Here is a 6,000-nt window from a genome sequence, read left to right as displayed (position 1 = left end):
TGAGCCCTCAAGAAAGGATAGCGCTTCTTCATAAAGGACCAGGTCCCCTTCGCAGGCCAAGGGGACCATGGCAAGCAAGAGAGGACTGAAGTTAGCGCATCACTGAATGCTGAGGAGGACACAGGGCTGTCAGACTCGGAGATCAGACAATACCCAGCATCTATGGAGTGGCACCAGGCACTGTCCTGTGTGTCACTGCATAACGTCACTGCATCCTCCCAACAATCTCATGTGGTGGGAACTATTATGATCCCATTTTCCAGATGAAGAAACTGAGGTGGTCAGAAGTTAAAGAATTTGCTCAAGTTCCCATGGCTAGTGAGTAGTCGATCCGGATTTGAACCCAGGCAGGCTGCCTCAAGATCCCACACTTTCAGCCACTACACACAGCCCCCTCACCCCCACCAAAAGAGAACTCATTCCCTCCCTAGACAACAACCATATAAAAACCCTTTTTGAAGAGCAGTTGGAAACTTCTCCAATGTCACTCCTAGTCCACTGTCCAGTGTCCCTTTACCGTCAGCTTATGTCCACAGCAATGTGACCTGCCTGACTGGGTGGGGGCTCTCATCCTGACTCAGCTCCCCACGCAGCATCCAGAGATCTCCCAGGGAGCAGACATTTTTGCTTTCTATCCCTCCAGCCCAAACGCCCTGGAAACAAATCGTTCCTCCTGTTTGCTGTCTGGAGCTGGGGAAGTCTTGATCCCAGTCTGCTGGGTCATGGCCACAGCCACCCCCCTTTCTCCCGCGGAGCTCAAAGCCACCTGATTTCCTCTTCCTGCAGAGCCTGCAGCCCCCAGGCCCAGGCAGGGGTGGGGTGGACTCCTTGCATTGCAGAGGTGGCATTAGGTTCGACAGAGGACCTCAGCCCCATTTGCTGTCTCACTTCCTCTCCCCTCTCTTCTCCTTCCCTCCCACGGCCCTGGAAGGAGGCGGGGCAGACTCAGGAAGGTGAGAAGAGGTCCCCTATTGTCCTGAGCCCCTACTATTTTCCCGGCACTCCTGGGGCCTCCCCTGTCCTCTGCACCCAAGAATCCCTGCTCAGACTGGAGTACAGAGAGGAAAGGAGGGGGACGGGGTGAGGAGGCCGGCCGATCCGTCTGTCCCCTTCTCCAAAGGGGCTGCCCAGCCAGCGGCCACCCGAGGCCGGGGGTGGAGGTGGGGGCGGCCGGCCCTGGAAGTGGTGGTGGCGGGTCCCCGCGCAGAGGAAAGGCTCGATTGTGAGAAGGCTTCCTGCCTGCCAGCTCGCCGCCCCAGCCCCGCCCCGAGCAGCCGCCTTTCTGCGGCCGGGGAGGCGAAGGCAGGAAAGGGGTCGGGAATAGCTTTCCCATGACCGAGTCTGGAAGGGACCCACGCCTCCGCCCCTCCACAGGTCACACTGCCCAGAGCCGAGGAGGACAGCGAGGGCGGTCCGAGCAGGGTCCCCTCCCCCAGCATCCCTCCCTGGCCCCCCGCCCCGGGTAGCACTCTTCGGCCCCCCTCCCCGGCTCCCCTCCCGGGCACCTCTCCCCGGGCCCCCCTTCCCCGGCCCCCTCCCGGGCACCCCTCCCGGCCGCTGCGGGCGGCGGCGTGTGCCTGGGGCTACGGGTCACGAGGCTCCGCCCGGCCGGGACACACTCTGTGCAGGACGCCGCCTCCCTGCTCGCAGTGGGCGGAGCGCGCGGCGGACGCCGAGACCCGTGCGCAGGGCGGCCGGGCCGGGGCCCCGGGAAACTTCCCAGCGCGCGGAGAGGGCGCCCGGCCGCGGCGCTGCTCGGGGGATGCGCGGCCCTGCGCGGAGGCGGCGGCGCGCACCGGAGCCCAGGGGGCGGGCGCGCGGGTGAGTGGCCCGGTGGAGTGGTCGCTGGCGGGGTGCTGGCCCGGCGGGGTGGTGGCGGGCGCGGGGACCTGGGCCGCCGCTCCGCACTCTGCGGGGCTCGGCTGGCGGGTCCTGCAGGCCGGGACGGAGCCCGGGGAGCTGAGCTTGGGCTTCCCCGCTCCAACCTTTCTAGTCCTCGGTTTCCCTTCCTGTGAAATACCTGCAACTTAAAGTGTGTTGCGATCCTATAGACAGACACCGAGTGCTACGTTATCACACAGCCCTGCCCGCACCTTCTCCCGTCCCAGCGGAGCGAGCGGCACACCTGGGGCAGGTGGCTTTGCGGGCTGTTGCGGAGAATGTTCCCTGGGCCCCGGGATGCGCGGAGGAGCGCCTCCCGCCAGGCTCCCCGAGGCTATCCTCTTTGGCGTCCGCCCAGACAAAGCGCCCCCAGAGGAGGCGGGAGGGAGGAGAACGGAGAGGGCTGTGAACACGGGGAGCTCACCTGAGGGCGCGCGGTGCGGGGGCTGTGTGGTCCCTTCTGTCCTCAGAGCCGATAGAAACTGACCATAGGATAAAGAATCGGCCCAGTCTGCAGAGGGCAGAGAGGGGAGGACGGAGAGGGGGGCGGGGGGCGGTGTGCAGGGCTGACGTCCACCCAGCGGAGAGGGCTCCTTGTCCCCCGGAGCCCAACACAGAAAAATCAGCTGGTGAGTCAATGGGACTTTGTTAGGACAGCCACAGGGCGCAGCTGGCGCCGGCTTAAGGGAAGCGCCGGAACCCCCTTGATAACATGCTCTTTATCTGGCTTCCTGTTTCAATGGTTGGGATACCATTGGCTCGTTCAAATTCAATGCCGAGAAGCCTGAGGTCTCGTTCGCTTTGCAATATCAGAGGGCTTGCCTGGGTTTTCATCTGGTGGCGCGTCCTGTCCCGCTACATGGTGTCCCCTGTAGCTCGCATATGACGGTGCAGCGGGACTTTACACAAAGAACCGTCCCCAAGTGGGGGGAGCTGCCACCCCAGAGACCCTGGCTCCCTTCAGGCCAAAGGGTCCTGTGACTCCAGCCTGCTTTTGAATTTTTCTGCCTGCTTTGAATGGTGGTTGGTGCGTCTTCGGGATTAAACTGGGAAGGGAAACAGGGAATGGCTGTGACTGTGGATTTCCGCCCCTAAGTCAGCTTTATAGAGGTGCTCGCTTTCACTGTTGGTTTCTGGGGGAAGTTTTCATTAGCTTGTAGTTCTCTATCAGCCTGTGTTGCTAACAACCTGGATGATCAGAGGGCAAGAAATTCCCCACCTGTGTCTTGGTTTTCCCTTGTGTGAGATGGAGCTGGAGAAGACTGCTGCGGCTGGAAGAGAGAGACGGCTTTTCAGGTCTGTGCTCCAGCCTCCAGGGTCCGTTTCCCCCACTTCCCAGGTGAAGAGAGAGCAGCTGCTGGTCTGAACTCTTGGGGCAGGTTTCACTTCTGCTTTGTGTTTTAGACACGTGGGTATTTGTGCAGATGCCTTCTCTCTCTTCGAATGACTTCCGGCCAGATCCGCTGTCTGACCACCCACAACACCAGCATGTAGTAGGCACGTTCTCAGTGTTTGCTGAATTAATAAAACTGGAAAACATCTAAGTTCCACCCAGGGGCCTCCCCTCATTTATTCATTCTTTGGGAATTGATTACCCTCCATCCCCCTTTTTTCCCCTCCAAACGTGGTCCATAATGAGGTTGAGTTGGGCCTTTTCTGGGATCTCGTCAGGGAACCCTGGCCTGGGGAAACTGAAGACAAGGGTGCTGTTTTTCCTTCCTTCGCCCAATCTGCCCCTCTCGAGTCCTCTGAGCCTCTGTTGTCAGCTCGGCTTTGGCCCAGTAGAAAAGAGAGGCCAGGGGTAGAAAAATCTCTTGTCCATCTTTTAAAATGTGTCTTTCTTATCATCTTTCCATGTGGGGTCAATGTCACTTCCCTCTTCTTTTAAAGTTCTTTTGAATTCTTAAAGAGTTTGACCTTTAGAAAAACTAGGATGTCAACATCAAAAGGATCGCTTCCCCTCCAACCCCTACCCCACCCCCTCCCCTTCACAGATAAGAACAAGCCTTCAGAGGGAGAGGAGGGTCTCAGAACCCCACAGCCCATGCTGCAGAAGCCAGCCTAGAACGCAGGGCTCCTGGCTCCCAGTCCGGGGCTCATTCCCTTTCAGCAAATCACCTCCCTACACTCAGTTTTCTCTCCCTAATGTTTCATCCGTAGATCTCAGCAGATGTTACTTAGCTGTTGGCAAGAGAGAGGAACAGAAACAAGGGGTATGGGGAGCTGTCTCTGTGATGGAACCAGCTACTAGCTCTGAGACTCTGGAACATGGGGAACCAAGAAATGTGGCAATACTTGGCAAACACTTCATCTTCCTGGCCCCCAGTCACAAAACAATAATTAAAAACACTTAAAAAAAAAAAAAAACTTTTAGTTCCTTCTTCAACTTAAAAAAAACCCCACCAACTTTGTAAGTAAAAAACTCCCTCTTCAGTAAACAGATTCCTGGGTCTAATGTGTTCTCTCAACCTCCTAGGAAGGCTGACTCAGGCCTGATTTCCTCCGAGGGGCCTGGAATTTTGCTTCCAGCTTCCTATGACTCTTGAGTTGTGAAGGGAGGCGGAAGGCTGAGACCCACACCACTCTGCCCTGCCTGTGGATGTGATCCCACTTCTTACACGTCTCCTGCAGTCTACACCACTGTCCCCATCAAATGTATTTGCTCTACTTAATTTTAATCCGAGATGCACTAATATGAGAAATTAAAGGTGCTGATGCATGTGCCTCTGCCAAGGACCATTAATAACAAGATGTTTCCACTTCAAAGGACTGTGGGACTGTTCTGATGCCCAGTCCTCAGCTGCTCTGAAAGCTTTCATCAATGGGCTTGTTTTCTTAATTTCCTTTTTGGATTGTTTGTTGCTGGTGTGTAGAAACACAACTCATTTTTGTGCGTTGATCTGGTAACCCTGAAACTTGGCTGAATGTGTTTACTAGCTCTAGTAGTGTTTTTGTGTGTGGATTCTTTGGGATTTTCTATATATTGGATCATATCAACTGTGAATAGAGACAGTTTTACTTCTGTTCCATTTCGGATCCCTTTTGTTTCTTTTTCTTGCCTGATTGCTCTGGCTAGGACTTCCAGTACAATGTTGAGCAGTGGTGGTGAGAATGGGCATCCTTGTCTTGTTCATGATATTAGAGGAAAAGCTCTCAGCCTTGCATCATTGAGTATGATGTTTGCTGTGGGTTTTTCATAAATGCCCTTGATCATGTTGAGGAAATACCCTTCAATTCCCAGTTTTCTAAGTGTTTTTATCACGAAGGAGGGTTGGTTTTTGTCAAACGCTTTTTTCTGCGTCAGTTGAGATCATCATGTGTTTTGGTACATTACATTGACTGCTTTTCTTTGGTTGAATTACCCTTACATTCCTGGGATAAATCCCTCTCTGAAAGCTTTTTTTGTTTTTTTTAAATCTGCAAAGTTTCTTTTATTTTACTTAAAAAGACTGAAGAAAATTTGACAAAGTGCTAACATTCTGCAGTTGGGTGGGTTGGTGTGTGTTTATTATATTTTTCTTTATAGTTACTGTACGTTAAACATTAAAAAATGTTTATTGTGGTAAAATATATATAACATAAAATCGACCATTTTAACCACTTTTAAAGGTGCAGTTCAGGGGTCAGCCCAGTGGCGTAGCAGTTAAGTACTCGCGTTCCACTGTGGTGGCCTGGGTTTGGATCCCAGGTGCCCACCAACGAACTGCTTGTCAAGCCATGCTGTGGTGGCGTCCCATATAAAGTGGAGGAAGATGGGCACGGATGTTAGCTCAGGGCCAGTCTTCCTCAGCAGAAAGAGGAGAATCGGCATATATTAGCTCAGGGCTGATCTTCCTCACAAAAAAAAAAAAATGATGTAGTTCAGTGGCATTAAGTATATTCACATGGTTATATAACCATTATCACCATCCATCTCCAGAACTTGTTCAAAGTTCCCAAACTTTGAAAATTTGAAGTTTAGTTTCCCAAACTAAAACTCTGTCCCCATTAAACAGTGACTCTGCATTCTCCACAACCCCAGCCCTGGCAACCACCCTTGTACTTTCTATCTCTACAAATTTGTGAAAACTTCGTAATAACTAGAAAAGTCAGGACTTCGAGACATTGAAGCGTTAAAGG

The 6,000-nt window shown here is 53.6% G+C and overlaps 1 protein-coding gene across 8 annotated transcripts in view; it reads left to right on the top strand.

Moving 5' to 3' along the window:
• The first annotated feature begins 1,697 nt into the window (after positions 1 to 1,697).
• Positions 1,698 to 6,000, top strand: part of NAV1 (neuron navigator 1) — a 235,711-nt gene continuing 231,408 nt past the window's right edge. For 7 of the 8 annotated variants that reach the window (XM_087424299.1, XM_087424298.1, XM_087424294.1 and 4 more), the window contains exon 1: positions 1,698 to 1,821. The gene's annotated coding sequence lies outside the window, so the exon portion shown is untranslated. The remainder of the gene's footprint in view (positions 1,822 to 6,000) is intronic. The other variant, XM_087424300.1, reaches the window with a different exon arrangement.

The sequence above is a fragment of the Ceratotherium simum genome, chromosome 36 (assembly GCF_057802395.1).
Source record: "Ceratotherium simum simum isolate JZ-2026a chromosome 36, ASM5780239v1, whole genome shotgun sequence".
NCBI classification, from domain to species: domain Eukaryota; kingdom Metazoa; phylum Chordata; class Mammalia; order Perissodactyla; family Rhinocerotidae; genus Ceratotherium; species Ceratotherium simum.
Note: the sequence above shows the minus strand (reverse complement) of the source record. Positions and strands in the feature narration are given on the sequence as shown.